The sequence below is a fragment of the Protopterus annectens genome, chromosome 8.part1 (genome assembly GCF_019279795.1).
Source record: "Protopterus annectens isolate FY-2018-M chromosome 8.part1, PAN1.0, whole genome shotgun sequence".
NCBI classification, from domain to species: Eukaryota; Metazoa; Chordata; order Ceratodontiformes; family Protopteridae; genus Protopterus; species Protopterus annectens.
Genome location: NC_056742.1, coordinates 419,884,920 through 419,905,713, shown reverse-complemented (window position 1 = coordinate 419,905,713; position 20,794 = coordinate 419,884,920). Strand labels below are relative to the sequence as shown.

General features: G+C 41.6%; 1 protein-coding gene across 1 annotated transcript in view; it reads right to left on the bottom strand.

The window, feature by feature from the left end:
• CYLD (CYLD lysine 63 deubiquitinase) overlaps positions 1-20,794 on the bottom strand; it is a 1,495,154-nt gene that overhangs the window by 1,051,667 nt on the left and 422,693 nt on the right. The gene's annotated exons all lie outside the window — the stretch shown is intronic.

Here is a 20,794-nt window from a genome sequence, read left to right as displayed (position 1 = left end):
AGCAGGAGAGACACTGATAGTGACTGTCTTTATGTGGAATTTGTCCTCTGCACTGTTATTTGCCCTTTTTGGATGACATGTAACCTCACAGCAAAAAAAGCAGCAGCAAAAAATATATAAGAAAACCCCAACAGAGCACTTATCTCCTGTATCCAGCAAACACCCAAGCTAACAGAACAATGATTACAGATGGCATTCGGACTGGCAGCAGAGAAGTTCTGGGGATGGTACATGTGTTTGTCACTTTTACAGCCTAGGTCAGCTGCTGGCCTATGTGCAATGTCCCAAGTACCTTGCAGTGGTTAAAGTCTTTTCTATTCTGGCTGACTGTCGGGATTGCATTTGGAAAGAAATGTCTCATGTTAAGAATACTGCAACATAAGAACAGAAAGACATCTATGACTGGGTCACTCAGATCATATCTCACTTGTGCGTCTATATCACGTTATCAAAATCTTTCTACATCGAATCACTAAAGGTCGACCTCTAGTGATCGATGTAGTAAAACATCGAATAACGTTTAAAAAAAAAACAAAGCAAACAAAAATAAAAACTAACTAACATAGGCAGGGGGGCAAGCCCCCCATGCACCGCACACACCCCTCTACTTAAATATTACAACTCTGAGACCACATTACATTGAGGTAAACGGAAATCTCCCCCTATGGAGATTTCCATTTACCTGCACGATGTTCTGTGCTTTCGATGTTGTGGTGCCGACAATATCAGCTTCGATGCTGTTGGCTTTCGACATAGTGAAGTAGACCCTCACTTGTTATCTGTTCCCAACATGGATGCTAAGATTCAACATGGATGCCAAGATTCAACTCTTGAGCTTCACTACAATCTTGAGGTGAAGTTTTAATATCCATGTCTCAAACACGCAAGTTGATTATAATAGAAGATCCAGTCATAATCCACTTCAGTATCCACTGTGAAGTTGTAATTCCATTATTATAGTGGACTGTACAAAATTAGAAGTTACGTACCTACCATAACATTCCATGTTAGTTGTCTTCTCTCGCCTTCTTTCTTGCTGGATGGGTTGCTAAGCTCGAGAGTCACTTTTACCAGCTCGAGGCAGCCCCATATCCCATGATGCAAGGCGGTAATTACCCAGATCTCGTTTGGTATCTAGAGGAAAAAACTGCCTACAAAAACTTTCCACTAAGGAAAGAGGAACAACTAACCTAAAAAGCTGTAAAGGGAAACCAGGTAGGCAAGGCCAAGAACTAACTGGTGTCCAAGGAAGAAGAATCTTCCAGAGAAAAAGGGAGATCAAGGTCTGTCCAGGCTAGGGGGACAGGAGGGAGGACGAAGAAAGAAGGCAGAGAAGACAACTAACATGGAACGTTATGGTAGGTACATAACTTCTAAATGTTAAGTTGTCAATCTCGCCTTCATTCTTGCTGGATGGGACCGCATCCCTAGCACCTCTATCCTGGGTGGCTCAATGGAACAGACTCTTGAGAACTGTGGAACCAAAGCTTGCCCTGTCCCTGGAGGCCAAATCCAATTTGTAATGAGAAACAACGGTAAGAGGAGTGGCCCAAGTGGCTGCTGCACAAATAGTATCTAAGGGTAGCCTAGCCTGAAAAGCTGTAGAAGTGGCTAGACCTCTTGTGAAATGTGCTTTAGGTTTTGAGCTCAGTTGTTTGCCCCTAAGCTGATAAATGTCAGAAATGGTGGAAGATAGCCATCTGGATAAGGTCACTTTAGAAACAGGGAGACCTTTTTTATTTTCAGCATAAGAAATGAAGAGCTGATCAGACTTCCTAAATTGTCCTGTCCAAGTAATATCTGAGTTGGTGATGAACATCTAGGTAATGTAATTTTTGTTCCGCCCTGTTAGAATAATTTGGAAAAAATACAGGAAGATCAATGGATTGGTTTAAATTTGTCTTAGAAGCAACCTTGGGCAAAAAGGATGGATTGGTTCTCAAGGATACTCTGTCCTTGTGGAAGACCAAATAAGGGGGACGAACAGAGAGGGCATGAAGTTCAGACACTCTTCTAGCCGAGGTAATGGCGACAAGAAAAAGTGTCTTCCAAGAAAGAAACTTTAATGAACATGAAGCAGCCGGCTCGAAAGGGGGAAGTATCAAGGATGTCAGCACTAAATTTAGGTCCCACTGTGGTGGAGGATCCCTAACAGGGGGCTTAAGAAGGAACACTCCTTTAAGAAAGGCTTTACAAAGTTTGTGGGACATAATGTTGTGGTCTGCAAACCCGACATGAAAGTTCGAGATTGCTGCCAACTGAACTTTGACTGTGGAAGACGAAGAACCTGAGTGAAAAATTTCCGCTAGAAAATCCAAGAGTGACTGAATAGGGGCAGTAAAGGGATCTATGTTCTTAGATTTTGCCCAAAGGGAGAAGCGTTTCCACTTGCTGGAGTAAATCCTCCTGGTAGAGGACTTAAGAGAAGCTACTATGATGTCTCTAACGGGTGAGGTTGAGGGAAGGAACGGATCGGTGCAGTTGACCCGACTGGTGGGTCAGAAGATCTGGAGCTGGGTCCAGGTGCCAAGGCTGCACCAAGAGATGGCGATGAAGGAATGGGAACCAAATTTGTCGAGGCCAGTAAGGGGCAATGAGAATCATTTTGGCTCTCAAAACGGTAGCTTTCTGGAGTACCTGTGGTATCAATGGAAAGGGAGGAAAAGCATAAAGGAGTCCCCGGGGCCAATCTTGGGTAAGAGCGTCTCTGGGGGGATGGCCCAGAAGTGGGAAGAGAGAGAAGAAGTCTGGGCATTTGTTTTTTTGAGGAGTAGCAAAAAGATCGCAGCATGGGCGGCCCCACTTCTGAAAAATCTCCTCCACTATGGATTGCTTGAGAGACCACTCGTGAGGCATGAGTATAGCTCTGCTCGATCTGTCCGCTATTATGTTGGTTTTCCCAGGGATATGCGTTGCTACCAGAAACCGATGAGAGGAGATCGCCCACTGCCAAAGTCTGAGAGCCTCTCGACACAAGGGATAGGACTTGGTTCCGCCCTGCTTGTTGATGTACCAGACCACGGACATGTTGTCCGTGTGAACTGCAATAGTTCCTAAGGGAAGAAAGTCGTTGAGGGCTTGCAACGTTAAAAGCACTGCTCTCATCTCTAGGACATTTATGTGCAGGTGGTATTCAACGGTTGCCACGTGCCATGAACCATCCTGCCCTGATAATGCCCCCACCCGATCAGGAGGCATCCAGTGACCGTGGCTACCGGGGCCGGGGGAACAAATGGTCTGCCCTGATGGACTAGAGGAGAGGAAATCCACCAGGATAGATGGTTCTTGCAGGTCTGTGTCACCAGGATCTTGTGACGCATGGGAAGCTGCTGGAAGGACCATTGTGTGAACAACATCCACTGTAGGAGACGCATGTAAAAACGGGCCAGAGGAAGAAGTGTGATGGCAGCCGCCATGAGACCCAACACTTTCAGGACCAACCTGGCTTGTACCCTTTTGCTGGCAAGGATGATCCAAACGTGGTTTTGGATATCTAGGATTCTCTGACTTGTTAGGTTTGCTGACATCCGAGTAGTGTCTAGATTTGCGCCTATAAAGGTAATAGATTGGCAGGGCGATAAGGAGGACTTTTCGAAGTTTACCGAAATTCCCAACTGCCTGCAGAGACGTAGGGTGTAATCTCTGGCTTGGAGAAGTTGATGCCTGGTGGTGGCTGAGAGGAGCCAGTCGTCGAGATACGGAAACACCTGGAATCCTTGACGTCTCAGGTGAGCCGTGACCACTGCCATGCATTTGGTGAACACTCTGGGGGCTGTAGTGAGACCAAAGGGCAGGGCTCTGAATTGAAAATGACTGGTCCCCAGCCGAAAGCGGAGAAACCTTCTGGAGCGTCTGTGGATTTTTATGTGATAATACGCATCCTGAAGGTCTATGGAGCGAGCGCATCCAGTTGTCTTTGCCCAGAAAAGGCAAAATTGATTGAAGTGTGACCATCCGAAATCTCGTCTTTTTGACAGACTTGTTGAGCCTGCTGAGGTCTAATATTGGTCTCCGGTCTCCAGTCTTCTTGGGAACCAAAAAGAACCTTGAGTAGATTCCGGACTCTAAATGGTCTGTTGGAACTGGCTGGATGGCCCTTTTTTTTAGAAGCTTTGAAACCTCTAGTTTTACAATTTCCCTTAGACCGGGTGGAACGTCTGGAAGGGAACTTTTCTGAGGGAAGGGGCTTTCCTCGAAAGGAATCTAACCCTCGGATATGATCGACTGTACCCATCTGTCTTGAGAGAGGGAAAACCAGGCTTCTGGGTACAGCGACAATCTCCCCCCGACTGCCTCCAAGGGTGGACAGTCAGGCAACACCTCAGGGATGCTGGAAGGGCTTGTCAGAGAGAGGCTCTCTACTGCCCTGGTTCTGCGGACCCCCTCTGCCCCTAGGGCGGCGTCTATTGTTATTACCCCCTCTGCCTCTGGGGGTAAACTGACCATGTGCGTCCGGCGTGACTCCCTGAGATTTTCGGAACCACATCTTTCCCCCCTTCTGACCTTTGGGATAAGGCCTAGAAGGGGTGGAGAAAAGGACTCCTACAGCAGAAAGAGTCTTGCCGTCTTGTTCACACCTGGTCAAAGTGTCCTTCACCTGAGGGCAAACAATGTTGACCCATCAAAGGGAGAGTTTGTGAAGGACGCCTTAAAGGGGTCTGCAAAATTACAGAGCCGCATCCAGGACTGACGTCTGAGAGCCACTCCTGTACCTGCAGCTCTACTCGCCCCATCGGCTGCATAAGAAATGAGCCGCATGGAGGAGTTGGTTATGGAATTAAGGATTCCCAGCTGAGAAGCAATCTTTTCCTGAGCCCCTGCTGCTGAAGGATCCTGTACTACTTCACCTAATTCTTTAAGGATGTCCCTTTGAAGTCTGGTGAAGTGACATAAATAATTCAGCGAACGCATAGCAAAGGTCGCTGAGGAAAACATCCGCTTACCATACCTGTCCATGGTCCTAGACTCCTTGTTAGGAGGATGGACTGGTACGGAAGGATCTGCAAGTTCCTTCTTGGTGGCGGCTGCCACCACCATGGCATCAACCGGGACACCTTTAGTAAGAAACTGCTTTTCAGCAGGGGCCGTAATAAATTTTGAAGGTCTCCTGGAGACTGGTTCCACCGAATCAGGAGATGCCCACGCCTTTTGAGCTATGACCTCCATGAGAGGGTCAAAAGGCAGAGACACCCAGGAGGTGGAGGGTCGAGATCCAAAAGCCTCCAGGTATACCGATTCATCCTCGGAGGGGTTAATGCAGGGCCAGCTAAGTGAATAAGGATTCACTAAAGAGACTATAAAGAATAAAATTTAGGGAATTGGATCTAAATTTCCTCACAAATAACAATATAAATTCACTTACCAGGAGCTGGTAAAAAAGATGACCTCATTAGCAAAGCGGCAAACGAGATCTGGGTAATTACTGCCTTGCATCATGGGATATGGGGCTGCCTCGAGCTGGTAAAAGTGACTCTCGAGCTTAGCAAGTGCCGAGTCGGAGCCGAGGATCGGCTCCGAACCCATCCAGCAAGAATGAAGGCGAGATTGACAACTTAACATCCTATTTTATTATGACATTTTACAACTGTGTATTTAATAAAGTGGTATTAGTTATGTTGAAGTCTTTATTTCAAAACTATGTCTCACATGCATTATACTGTGAGCTGTACACTAGATTAAAGTAGGGGATGATGCAAAATGATCATGATTTGGTACTACTACTGATGCAAAGTTGCAACACTGATTGTGGCATTTCATTATAACTTGAATATGTCTGTACAGACCGTGCATAACAAGAGGCAGCCTTACTTTTAAAGAGAAACATGTGTTATTCATGTAGTTACACATCAGAAAAATGTTTAATAAGACTAAAGTCAGCTAATATTACAGATACTGCAACAGATATGAAGGGATGCATTTTATGACACTAACATTGTTAAGTAAAGGGGAAAGGGAAGTTGCATATACTTTCTAATTTCTGTATAACAGTCTAGCCTTATGTTAAAAACACTAAGCAGCATTGCCATATGCAAATTCAGTGTTACCTTATTCCATAAATATGGAATGTGCAAGTATCCCTTTTCTTAGTCCTGCTTTTATAAAATATAAAAGAGTTAATCTTTGGTCTTATTCCAATTAGTTCTATTTTCAATTCAAGACCTAAACCCACTTAATTTAACAGAAGCCACAGCTTCAAACACAAGACATAACCTACTCCTAAGATATCTATAATCTAAACTGAATAAAGATAAATTCTGAAGTCCCTTACCATAAACTTTACATGTGAACCTATTAGCCTTTTAGTACATTTTCTCTGAATGATCTCCAAATTCTGCAGATCTTCTACGGTTAAATGATATAAACACCAGTTGTCCTCAAGAACAGATATACATGAATAAAATACTACTGAGGCTTCTGTTGCATTTGTGGTTCTAACTATCAGTTCCAGTATCCTCAATGCCTTACTATTAATGTTCAACGCATGTACTTTAATATATACTTCCAGATCTTTAACAGGGTCTAGAATTTCAAACTGGTGACCATTCATGACTATTGAATTACTTTCAAATGTACCCATATTCATCACCTTACACTTGACAGTATTAAAGCATTACCTGTTTTGGATGTCAACACATTTACTTATGCAGTAATTATTTCATGTGCAGTAATCTCCATTATTATACATAAGTGAGCCACACAGCCAGGAAATCAGAGAAAATGATAAACAATAATGGTCCCAAGACAGGATCCTTGGGAGTACACCTAAAGTTGCTTCTGTCCAATTTGATTTTTCTTTACATATTGCCACTATATTTTGTACTACTCAACCATTTTGTAATCTACTGTATCACATACAAATTAAATTCAACTGGTGAAATCTACGTATGATATTATATGGCAATATATTAAAGGCCTTGCTTATATCCATATAGAAAACCACACTGCTTTCCTTGCTCTAAATGTATAGCTATAACATTATAAAAGGATGTTAAATGCATCATTGTGGCTCTACCCCTCATGAAACCATGCTAAGCTGTATCAGTATGATTACAACATTTATTTCTTGAGATGAATTACAATAAACAATGTTCAAAACTTTCCCATGTAATAAATGTTATGTTTACTGGTCTATAGTTCATTCATCTCAGACCTACAACTGCTTTATTTATAGGTATCACATGCAAATTAACTCAGTCCTAGGACACATAACTAGTACTTAAAACATTATTAAACACAGTCATTATGGTTCACTTGCATCCTTTCTTATTCTACAGAAGTAACTTTCTTGGATATTATCTGGCCCCACTAAGCAAGAAACTTTAGTTCTCCGTAAGGCAAAGAGGACATTATACCGAGTTATTTTTTATAGTTTCATAGTTTCATAGTTTAGTACTAGGCTATCTGCCCTGGGGCATTTGTAAGCCTAGCCATAGTGATGTGGCTTTCGCCACCCCATGAAATGGTACAAAAATGCACAGAATAGATTTAGAATACTGTGACTTTGTCTAGTAGTGACACAGTGAAGGTCCCCTTATATAATAGAATTAGTTTACTGTGCCCCTGTCTAGTAGTGACACAGATGTGACCCCTGGGGTAAACTTACGATCTCCCATCCACTCATCAAGATTTCTCTTGAAGAGAGTCAGTGAGGGGCTCTGCCTAACATGAACTGGGATCTTGTTCCAGAGCATGGGAAGCCTCTGGGTTATGAATCTATCCCTCCAGCATGTCCTATTCATACTTGTGCCGAGGTTTAAGTCTTTAGCTCTCGTGGTTCTGATGGATTTGGATTTTTTGAGGTGGAGCATGTCCATCAGTTCCTGATTGGACATGGCCTTGTACGTCAGGCATAGATCACCTCTGAGCAGGCGGTATGCTACTGAATAGAGCTGGAGTTTCTTTAGTCTGGCAGAATAAGACATATGTTGGAGACCCTTGATCCTCTAGGTGAGGTACTTTTGTGGTCTCTCTAGCTGTTGCAAATGCCGGGTGAGGTACATACTAAATGGGGCATTATACTCAATCATGGGTCTGATGAGGGAAGAGTATAGGGGTACAATGACATCCTTGGATCTGGATGTGAATCCCTTCATGATAAGGTGTGCAAGGTAGAATGTTTTTCTAACCACTTTGGCAATGTGGGTGTCAAATGAGAGTTCGCTGTCGACTTGGGTCCCTAGGTCTCTGATTACTTTTTCCGTACTCAGTGGGTTGCTGTCTATGTGATAATTTGTGGGTACTTTGTTTTTCCCAAAGGGGATGACTATACATTTTTTGACATTTAGTTTAAGGCCATGACTCCGGCACCAGTCGTCCGTTTCTGTGAGGCCTTTTTGTAGGATGTATGTGTCCGCTGGTGTATCGACTATGGCGCCTAGTTTGCAGTCATCTGCGAACTTTGTCAGCCACAACCCTCCCACGTTTGCTTTAACATCTGAGAAATAAATGCCGAACAAGAGGGGTCCCAGGACAGATCCCTGTGGGACACCACTTGTGACTGGCTTTGAGTCTGACATTGCTCCAGCAATTTTAACTTTATGGGTTCTGTCCTTTAGCCAGTTTGCAACCCATCTAGTGACATAAGGGTTTACGTTTAAGCTGTTGAGCTTATCTATGATGCCTGAGTGGGGTATTGTGTCGAAGGCCTTAGCCAAGTCCAGGTAGGCTGTATGGACTGCTTTGCCCTCATCAATGGCTCTAGTGACTGTTTCGAAAAAGTCAACCAGGTTCAAAAGGCAGGATCTGCCCTTCACAAAGCTGAACTGGGTGGGGTCAAGTGTCTGTAGGTCCCCAATGTCTCTGTTTATGAGTTCCATAATGATTTTTTCCATAGCTTTGCAGACCAGGCTGGTTAAGCTTATGGGGCGGTAGTTCCCAGGGTCTGTAGAGGTACCCCCTTTGTGGAGTGGGACCACTGTTGTTGTACGCCAGTGTTCAGGTACATATCCTGTAGTAAGGCTAAGGTTAAATAGCATTTTTATGTGCGGGTTTAGCTCCTCTTGGAGTTCACGTAGCACGCAACCCGGGATACCATCAGGTCCCATTGATGCTGTGTTTTTAGCTTTGTTGAGGGCGGCTCTCACTTGAACATCGGAGATGACAGGGAGATTACATTCAGCTTGTTTAAGTATTTCTTTTTTTGGGGTTGAGGAGGGAGAAATTTGCACTGAACCTGTCAGCCAGAATGTTGGCAATATCTGTGGGTTCAGTGTATTTTTTGTTGTTGTGAACCAACTCTGAGCATATCTGAGGGTTTCTGCCCAGGTTTCTAACATAGCTGAAGAAGGCTTTGTGGTTATCTTTAGTGTCCTTAGCGATTTTTCTCTCAAAGTTGGCCTTGGATGTTTTTAAAAGAGAACGTAGTTTTCTGCTAGTGTTAATCAGAGATGTCTTCCCTTTATGGGATTTTGCTCTGTCGTGCAGTAGCTTCCTTCTTTTGTTATACAATTTGTTAATGGCTGAGGTCCACCACACAGGACGCTTGCCTTTGGTGGAGAGGGACTTGGATTTATTTGGGATTGCATGATCCATGCATTCTTGGAGATGTCCATAGAAAGCATTTGTGAAGGATTCGGCATTGTGGGATGTGGTATCCACTGGCCCAGTGGGCTTAAAGGATACCATCTCAGTCTTAAGAAGAGTGAAGTCTGCTTTTGAGAAGTTTTTCACTGTGGTCTTTTGTGCTGGGGGTGGAGGTGGGATATGTATATCCAGGGTGATTAGTTTGTGGTCAGATCTCACTAGTGAGGGGTATACCTCCAGTGTGGAGCATTGTGTTCCCATGTTTGTGATGATCAGGTCTAGTATATTATCTCCCCTAGTGGGAGAGGTGACTAGTTGTTCCAGTGCATTTGAATTTATGAATTCCAGGAACCTTTGGGCTAGGGTGTTAGGGCTAGAATAATGTACCCAATCTATGTTTGGGTAGTTGAAGTCTCCCAGTATGATGGTATTTTGTGATACATTCATATCCTCCAATGTCTTCAGGAAGGCTGAGTGGGGTTCCTGAGATTGGGAGGGTGGTCTGTAACATGCTAACAGTTGTATAGCAGTTTTGCCTATGGTTAGTTGCACCTGTATGGTCTCCGATGCTTCATGTGTTGCTACTAACCTGGAGGTGTGGGTGTCCTTGATGAATATGGACACTCCCCCTCTCCCTTTGTGGTTCAGCCCGGGTTTTGGGGTCGAAAAGCATGATACGAGGTATAGCCTGGTAGTGCTGGGGTGCTCTCAGGAGCCTTGAACCAGGTTTCAGTTACTGCACAGACGTCGATGTTCTCCATACTGAGGAGTGCATCGAGTGCCTGCATCTTGAGATATAGACTTCTGGCGTTGAGCAGCATTACCCTTAGTTTTTTTCCATTTTTGTTTTCTAAGGAGGAGGGTTTGTCTTTTGAGCCTTGCCTAAAAAAGGCACTATGGGGGTGGCAAGAGCCTTGGCCAATATCCGGAAGCCCAGAGGTGACAGGTGCAAGCCGTCCCTTGCGAAGCAGCGTGGCTTTCCAACATGTCATCCCAGGCAGACAGACATTGGATCCCCTTAGAATGACACCAGTACTTGAGCCAATTATTAAAGCTGATCATCTTGTCTTTGTATTGTGGCATCATTCTTGGTGAGGGTAAGATGCTGCTCAGGGTCAGGGTCATACCAGCCTGGGCTACATAATCAGAGAGCTCCTCTATGTCTCTTTTCATGTAGTCCAGGGAGGTACGTCTCAGGTCATTCATGCCAGCATGGACAATGATGGAGTCATATTTGTACTTGCTTTGGAGTGACCTGAGTGCGTGTGTTATGTTGCTGATCCTAGCTCCCGATAGGCACATAGCAATTTGAGAAGAAACATACAAAAGTGGAAATATTTAGGACTTGGTGGACTTGATAAGGGAAGAGACAAAAATGTTTGAATGAAGACATGAAAGGATAGATTAAGACTGAATTGGTGAACGTCCACATGTGGAAGTCAGTTGTACTAATTTGCTAGAAATGTCAAGAATGCAAAGACAGCATAGAAAATTATTTGCATTTTAAGATGATGAATAGACTGTATGTGACTGGTTTACTGAGCTTATCATAAATTGATTAGGTGAAACGGGATGATGGCATGTTTCATAACTGAAACAGTGCAATGTGCTATATGGACCATCAGTAATATGTAATACTTGTCCTCAATATTTTGTCTTGCAAAGAATAATGCATAGATAGTATGAGGGCCACAAAACAGACTGCACCTTTAAGACAGAGAGGAATCATGGGTGAATAATGAAGGATTTGCAGCAATATACTGTCTAAGAACAGCACATAAGGCATGGCTACTTACCAAATCAAGAGGAATACGGAACTAATACTACAACAGCACCAAATCAAGAGGAATATGGAACTAATACTACAACAGCACCAAATCAAGAGGAATATGGAACTAATACTACAACAGCACCAAATCAAGAGGAATATGGAACTAATACTACAACAGCACCAAATCAAGAGGAATATGGAACTAATACTACAACAGCACCAAATCAAGAAGAATATGGAACTAATACTACAACAGCACCAAATCAAGAGGAATATGGAACTAATACTACAACAGCACCAAATCAAGAAGAATATGGAACTAATACTACAACAGCACCAAATCAAGAAGAATATGGAACTAATACTACAACAGCACCAAATCAAGAGGAATATGGAACTAATACTACAACAGCACCAAATCAAGAAGAATATGGATCTAATACTACAACAGCACCAAATCAAGAAGAATATGGAACTAATACTACAACAGCACCAAATCAAGAGGAATATGGAACTAATACTACAACAGCACCAAATCAAGAGGAATATGGAACTAATACTACAACAGCACCAAATCAAGAAGAATATGGAACTAATACTACAACAGCACCAAATCAAGAAGAATATGGAACTAATACTACAACAGCACCAAATCAAGAGGAATGTGGAACTAAGATGAAAAGTTGGGATCTTCTTCTAAAATGCATCTTTTAAGAAGGTTATTGCTTCCTATGATGATTTTTTTTTGAAGACTGGGTATACTTTTTTATATATTGTGATGGTTCAATTTCAACAATGAACAGTTTCAAACAAAAAATAAAACACAGAGCAGTCACATCTTGATAGATATGGAAAGATGGTCAAGCTTAATAATGGGGAAGGATTCTTGAGATGACGATATTTAGTCAACTGAGAGTCAGTATTGGTCCAAGGTCCTCTGTCGTTCTGAACACGAACAGGAATTTAGAAGTTGATGCATCTCCTTTCTCTCTTGCAGTTTTGGATGGGTGGCATGTTTGGCAAAGGCTGAGATAGGCATTTTGATGTGGGCTTGAATGAGATATAGTAAACATTTCTAATGATATTCTTTATCTCCTCTTCACTGATCTTGCACCACTGGCAGAGGTAGAGACAAAACTTCCCTCTGACTGCCTCCAAGGGAAGACAGCAAGACTGAGAGTCAGACAAGACAAGAGCACTCTTACAAGGATATCAGTATCCCTGAGAATGCTGAGACCTCCACCTTTAGACTAGTGACACTGCTAACATCTGGGTGAGAAAGCCTAACCACATCAGCTTCACTGTTGATGTGGGCTCTGTGGGGTATGACAAAAAGGCATCCTCTCTGTCATTCTTTCAAATCCTGGAAAAGGAACACTGGAGAGAATGAAAAGTGACTCTGGCAGTCAAAAGGGAATCCCATTTCTTCTGCAAGATTGAAAGTATCGGTCAGTTTTAAAAACAAAAAAGCAAAGATACCTCAAAGGGTGCATCCATAAATGTCATCTTAGCATCTTCCAAAGGTAGTAAGGCACATCTGGAATGCTGGAGCATGGCTATGCAGGATCTTAGTCCCTTCATACCTTCCTCTGCAGGGCTGAATGTTACATAAGCCAGTTGGATGCCGACTGCTGAAGATACAGAGGCCTGACTGATGAACTTCTCTTTCATACAATCATCTGAGACACCCTCAGTAGTATATAATATTTCATCCAAAATATCCCAATGAAAGTAAAGCATCTGTGTTCAATAATTCATTGCCCTAAGACACAAGGTGAAGCACACAAAGGTCTGCATTACTAAACTGCTCAGAGATCAACATTCCTCATCAGTATTACGAAGATACTGAACTTAAGGGGATGGGGTTCTCTTCAAGGTGGCTGCACAGACAATCACATCTGGCTTAGGGATCTCCATCTAGCAGGCACAATCTGACATGGTTCTACAAATCCAGCTTGACTTTCTTAAGTATGGTACCATAGATTATCCCATTGTTGCATTCACTACATCACTGATGACATCAACCAGGTTAAACCCCACATGGAAGCTTGAAGAGAATGACAAGCAGCATGAAGTCTCTTCTGCAGGGAGGAAAGATTTTGAGAAGGTCTATTACTTTGTTCCTTCATCACCTGTGAAATAAATTAAAACTTAGGGTTTCTGGAAAGTAAATAGACTACATCCTCAACATCCTTGGGGGATCAATGTGGAGAGTCTTTCCGTATCCTGTCTTGGAATGTTCAGAGACTCTCATACTGAAAAGACAAAAATATCCCTTCTGAAGCTATTTGACCGAAAGCAGAATGTCTTTGATCACCTGCAAAGGATGCATGCATAGACATAGTCTTTTCAGAAACCCGTGTATCCGAAGGAGAATGACCATGAGGTAATAATATCCACTCAGAACCAAGAAGAAAGTACAGTTGTGTAAGAACTTCCCATAACAGTAGATGCCTGATCAGATCAATCTTGCAGTATTACACATGGGAAATATCTTTCCAAGAAAACCTTACATCTGGTTGGTATATGATAGCTTAGGCACCTCCTTCTTGTGCAGTATATCTGCCTTACAACCTAGGAATAAACAAGTGCGCTAGTAAGTAAGGGACATATGGGTGTGAAGTTTCTCAAGACTGTCTTGCACCAATTAGAGAAAGAGAAGCAAAAAATCAGTAAGGAACTAGACTCATGTCAGCAGAGAGACAGACAGGAGGGAAAGAGAGGGTGGAAAAAAAAAGAGGTCCACCTCAACCAAGAAAAAGAAGAAAATAAATAAACAAGGGGGAAGGAGGGAGGCTCCAGATACTGCAACAGTGGTCTAATCAGAGCTCTACTGTTACTGTACGTTCTTACCCAATTGCAGTATGTCCTTTCTTTGACCACTGATGTCACATACAGAAGATTCCCAAAGCTTTTACAATACCTGGGAGGAAGACTGTGACATGGAACTAGAATCCAGCTTCTTTTGAAGGATGGGCACAGCAAAACCAGTTTTAACATTTACTTCATAGTGTTTTGTAAAGAATGTGAATGGAAGCCCAAGTGGCTGCTTCTAAAATGTTTTTTGAATTCAGGCACTTGAAAAAGACACCAGAAGAAGTAAGAGTCCTTACAGAGTGTGCTTTGATCTGCCCTGCAAAGGATTTTCCATGAAAGCAGTAACAAAAGGAAAGAGCCAAATAACTTCATTTGGAAAACACTGTTTTAAGACAGGGGAACCCAGCTTTTTACCTTAACAGATAAATAGCTAGTTAGGTTTTCTGATAGTGTTAGTTTTGTCTAAATGGAATCTAAGCTATCTATGAACATCCAACAAGTATGGAATCCTTTTCCCTTATTTTCAGGACTGGGGAAAAAAGAAGGCAGTTTAAAAGGCTTGTTGAAGGTCACTTCATTGAGAATCTTTGGCACAAAAATTATTAGTCCTCAGTGATATCATGTCCTTGTAAAAAAAAAAAATTAAGGAAAGGAGGAGAAGCCATAAGGCTCTGCATCTCTGACACTATCTTTGGTGAAGTCAGGGCCACCAGCAAAACAGTCTTTAAGTAACAAATTTTAGAAAAGTGGAAGAGGCTGGTTCAAAAAAGAAATAATTACATTTGCCAAAACATAATTTAGGTCCAAAGTAAAAGAAACAGACTTTCTTGGTGGCCTGATGTAAATGATGCCTTTTAGAAGCTATTTGATCTCAAAAAGTGCAGAAAGTGGTGGATCTAGTGGCAACCTGGTGAAAATGGCTAACAAATGTACTTCTATAGAATATGCCAGTCCAGAACTGAGCAGCTCACACAAACAGGACAGAATGGCAGAAATGCAATGTGTTGGCACCAAACAGAAAACATCTTCCATTTGAAATTGTAATTTATGTTTTGTAATTAGCCTTCTGTAATACCTGCGGTGGTGGTGCTGCAGTAGCATTGTCGCCTCACAGTAAGACGTTGTCTGGTTCGATTCTCAGCTAGAGCGTCTTCTGCTTGGAGATATGCGTGAGTGGGTGTACCTTCGTTGAAGGTTGTGCTTCAGGGCTGGTAACTCGGCACGTAAAAATCAACTACCAATCATTAGCGGACTGGAGTTCCGCTGTGGCGACCCCTAACCGGGAAAAGCCGAAAGACACAAACAAACAAAATTAGCATCCTGTAATACCTGTAACATGACCTCAGAGAATAGGTGTCTAAATGGTATCAACATCTTATCATCCAAACTGTCAGTTCTAGGGTTCATATGTTTGAATAAACAAAGAACCCTTCTGTTGTGCAAGCAATTCCATTCTGTAGGGTAACTTGTGGTGACTGCCAGTGGCCAGATGAAATATAAGGAAGAACCCATGCTGCCTAGCCAAAAGGGGGGCACCAACAGCATCTTTGGATTGCCCTGCACGATTTTGAGAAAAACCTTTGAAATCAGTGAAAAGGAAAGAAATATATAAATAAATATTCCTTTCAAAGAGATCAACATGCCAGTCATTCTCCACACCTCTGGGCATGGTACTCTGGAAAAGAACAATCTTTGCTATTTAGAATGGAGGCAAACGGTTATGTGGGTTGTTCCCTACTGATGAATAAACTGAAGAAGACTTTTCTGTCTACCATCTGTTCATGAGAGTCTGCCTTGGACCTGCTCACATATTTCACCACTGAATTAATCTCTGAGGAGGGAATGCATACAGCCTGAAAGAAAATACTGTACTAAATAGCTAACTCCTAAGCTATCATGACAGTCTGCAATGATCACATTTTGCCCATGCTTGCTTGTTTGTTGATGCATAACGTTACAAGGATATTGTCTATTAAGCTCTGAAGGGTTCTTTTGAGCCTGATATGTGCTCTCCATGTGAGGTCAGAAGCATCTATGGGGATTTCTTGGTGGGAAGACAGAACCAGAAAGAGTGCTCCAGCATTGAGTGATATCTGGTTCACCCACCAAAGAAATCCCTTCTTTATGAAGAGCAAAAGAGGAACTGGGAAGATCAGGGGTGTTAGTGCTGTACCCAAAATAACATGAAGTACCACAGAATCTACCTCATGTGGGGTCTGGCAAAAGCTACTATTTGTATGGTTGAAGCCTTGTACCCAGGGTTCTTAATATCTCGATGTACAACCACTTTGGAAGTCAGCAAGTAACAGCTTAATTTCAGCTATCCCAGTATGAAAACAGAAACTTAGAAGACAGAGCCACTGAAGTCAATTTTCTGGATAAATTTCAGTAACTGGTTATAAGTACACTACATGGATGTCAGCAAAGATAAATTCAGGGAATCTGAAAGAAAATCAACCACAAAAGTTGAGAAAAAGCACTGACTGGGAAGAATTCTTTAACTGTTCAGCAAAAAGCAGTGCAAGATCCAGCTTTGGCGCAAGACATGACTTCCAGTAACCCACAGGAAAATAAGTCAAATGCACTCAGGGCTGATTAAAATAAAACACTGATGGAGTATATCAACTCAAATAACAAAAGCCTGGATAAAATGGAAGAGGCTTTAAACAGATATTCAGATGAGGTGATAAAACTGCAAAAACTGAAGGTCAAAATTAAGAAAAGGCTGGCTGAATATGACACTGCTGAAGAAGAAATGTTTCAAAAAATAGAGGACAGAGCATGCAAGGAAAACTTGAGATTTTCTGCTGTACCAGAGAAGCTGTTAGGAATAGACTGTATTAATTTTATGAAAGCACAAATAAGCAACTGGACTGGAATAGGGCTGGCCTTTAGTCAACTGGTGTCCTAGGCAAAAGGGCTCCATACTGCCCCCACATTACCCGGTGACCCCATCCTGGTCTACCTACACCATCCAGATTACTTTTTTTCTTCCTTCCTCTCAGTTTGTCTTACTTTTCAGTTTTTCCCTGTATTCGTTTAATATATTTTAAACAATCCATTACTTTAGTACAAAAAATAAATACTGGAAAAGTGCCCCTGCTAGAGGGATGCCCTAGGTTGCTGACTAGTTGGCCTATGCCTAAGGCTGGCTATGGACTGGTATGAAACAGCAGGAGTTGTCAACTGAAAAAGCACATCATGTGTATGCTCCAAACATGGCCATGAGAAAGCAACCTAGATCTTTAATAGTAAAGATCCTACCAGCAGAAGGAGTTGATTCTGACAAAACTGTGGCAGAAGAAAAAAAGTACTAAAAGTGCGAGACAGTAGATTGCTTGTGTAAAACGATTACGCACTGCACACCAGGCAGAAGAGGGGTACATTTATTTCACTAATCCAGGAATGTCAAAAAGCAGGCATGAGATTCAAACTGCTATATCTAGCTATCTTCAGAAAATTCTTTCCTAGAGGGATAAAATCATGCAGAACATGCTAAGGAGAAAATTCAAAAGTTGGTCCAACAAAAAGTGAGCTGTGAAACAGAAGGAGATTCTGCTTCTATTCTTCTGGTAATAAAGACCACAGGGAGACTGTACCAGTGAACATTTTCCAGTGTTTCAACGGAAAATGCTTGAGAGACAGAAAAAAAGCACAAGAGTTGACTAGAAGAACTGAGAGTACGTTGTTAAGAAAACAAAGACTGGATTTGGGAGATTGAGATAAACAAGAATAAAGCCAGCAACTTGGAAACTGACAAATGTGAGATTATAAAGCATTAATTATACTTGTGAAAAATGACAGAACAAGAAAACCTGGAAATATTGAACTTTACTGACTTTGTTAAACTTGAGGGGAACTCTAAAGTATACACCTTATTTCATGCCATTAATGCTTGGAGGAGGAGACAGGACAGGGGAACAGGAAGGAAAGAGTTAATTGTAAGCAAAACAAACTTTTGTTAATAACAGTAATACATGTATAGTGCATAATATCTGCATGCTATACAGTAAAGCTTTCTCAGTTATTTTTAAGTGTAATGGGGATACTAAATTAAACAGCTGCCCCAGGTTTTTTTTCCTTCTTTTCTCTTTCTTCTTGTTCAATTTTAAGAGATGTAGGCACTGTAATGTAAAAAAAAAAAAAAAAAGAAAATTCTGTTCAAAAGAGAATAACAGAAAAAAATTATGAACTTTTTTCTCATTCTTGCATAGGGAATTGACTGAATTAAGGCTATTGGCTTTATATAGTAACACGTTGTAAGAGAAAACAAATAAAGAAATTTGAACATAAAAGCTCTCCTCTAGCAAATAAGTACCTGTAGAAGCAATGTCTCCATGGAGAATAATAACTTCAACATAATGAACCTTTCAATACAATATTTAAATGTTAATGGTTTCACAGCTATATATATATATATATATATATATATATATATATATATATATATGTATACAAAATAAAAAAAGAAGAAAGAGTAGTGAACTACATTAAAAAACGGAGTGCAAATAGCTATGCCACAGGAGACACATTTGGAAAGAAGTGAGCATGTGAATTTGATAAAGGTTTTCAGGAGAGTTATTCAGTGGAATACTTGGGACTACAAAAAAACAGGAGTATTTATATTAATTGCAAGAGGTGCTCCAGTAGTGACAGAAGAGGATAAAAAAGAAAATAATGGTAGAAATGTAGTACTATGGGGCTGCTGGCAAGGGGCGATGATTACAATGGCATGTATTTATATTCCACCTAAAACTGCTATAATGGAGATTAAGAAAATTCTGGGGGAGAGAATCAGTTTTCAGCAGGGGATAGTACTTATTGGTGAGGACTGGAATTTGATTTGCAGCAGGGGGCCCAGGAGGGCAGATTTGTGAAGACATTTATGAAACTATTTGGCATGGAAGATGTGAATTTAGTAGTAGGAGTTCAGAGAGGATTTACATATTTCCCAGGATACAAAAACTGGGCTAGGCTAGACAGAACTTAAATGCACATGCTCTTGTGAAATGTAATTGAAAGCTTTGATACATACCCAATAACTATTTCAGATCACATGCCAGTAATAATTAAAATAAAAATGCAGGGTAATGAAATAAAAATGAGACACTGGTGGTTTTCCACCTATCTGTTGAAATGAGAGGAATTTAAGGAATGGGTAGTGGAAAATGGGGGGAAGCTCAAGACACAATGAGAGACTGGGATTTTGGATGAAGATCCTTAAGGAAAACAACAAAAACTATGCAAAATATTACATTCATAAAGTAGCAGAAAGCATTCTAAGAAGTAAGCAAGCACAGGAACGGAAAAAGGAGATTCTGCTGATAGGGATGAATGCAATTAGGGATACAGACAACAGGCAAGAGAGGGCTGGAATTTACTGAAGAAAACTGGTAAAAGAACCAAGGTATTGGGAGCAAATAATGAGAAAGGGGAAGGTAACTGAATGTGACGAGGCCAAGAATTTAACTGGACAGCAGGCTAGAAATTGCCTTCGCTATCAAGGATTGATATCAGAGTACAAGAAAAGATAAAGAAATAGTGGGATTTTAAGCAAAAGACCAGCACTGGTAGAGTTTTTAGTAGAATCTAAAACAGAAGCTGGTGTTAAAAAGGAATAATTAGTCCAGCACACAACATACTGCATTATAAGTATAAGAATCAATCAGAGGACCTTAGAAAGAATTGGGAAGGGAGAGTGGATTAGCAATTCGCAAAGAAACAATGGGGGATATATGTATGCCTCACAAATATGCAACAAAGTCTAGAAGATTTAAGATCTTTGTTTGGAATTGTTTAGGTATTTTTATACGCCAAGTAGTCTCCAAAGAAATTGTCTTCAGGTAGACAGCAAATGTTGGAGGTGTGATGAGAAAGAAAAGTACAGTTGTGTACACTTACCATAAATGTAGATGTTCAAGTGTATTCACTGTTGCAGTCATTACTTTTGGGTTGTCTGCTTGCAGGTAGCCCTCAGTCGGCCTGATTAACAAAGTCTTGGGTCCTGCGTCGGTTGCTGTCCCTTATTCTATGACGTCAGGTCATCGGGGGTACAAAACATGCAGCCAATGCCATTACATCAGTTTCTTCTTGCCCCAGATGCCAGGTGCCCCCCTAATGTGGAGCAATTAAATATAAATGTACAAAGATATACCTCCAATAAAAAAGCAAATACACCAAAAAGGCTTTTAGGCATAGTAAAGGAAAATAGAGGTATAATCAAAAGAAGTTAGGGGGGCTGGAGGGAGGGTCACCAGGACTAAAACAGTGAATACACTCGAACATCTACATTTATGGTAAGTGTACACAACTGTACTATGTTCTTCACGTTTCACTGTTGCAGTCGTTACATTTGGGTAGATTCCAAAAGCTATGGCTGGGAGGAGAAATTTAGATAGCATTAGGGCCAGCTATAAGGCCCTGCAAAACTGCAGTGGCAAAGCCAGCTCTGGATTTAGAGAAAATTGCCAAATGGTAATGCTTGGTGAAAGTATGTACAGATCTCCAGGTAGCAACTTCTAGGATGTCCCTGGTAGGGACGCCTCTGAGAAAGCCTGTAGAGGTAGACGCAGCCCTGGTGGAGTGAGGTTTGATCCCTTGGGGGATAGGTTTTCCATGGTGCTTATAGCAGAAATTAATGCAATGGCTTAATCATTTAGAAATGGTTTGCTTAGAAATAGCCTT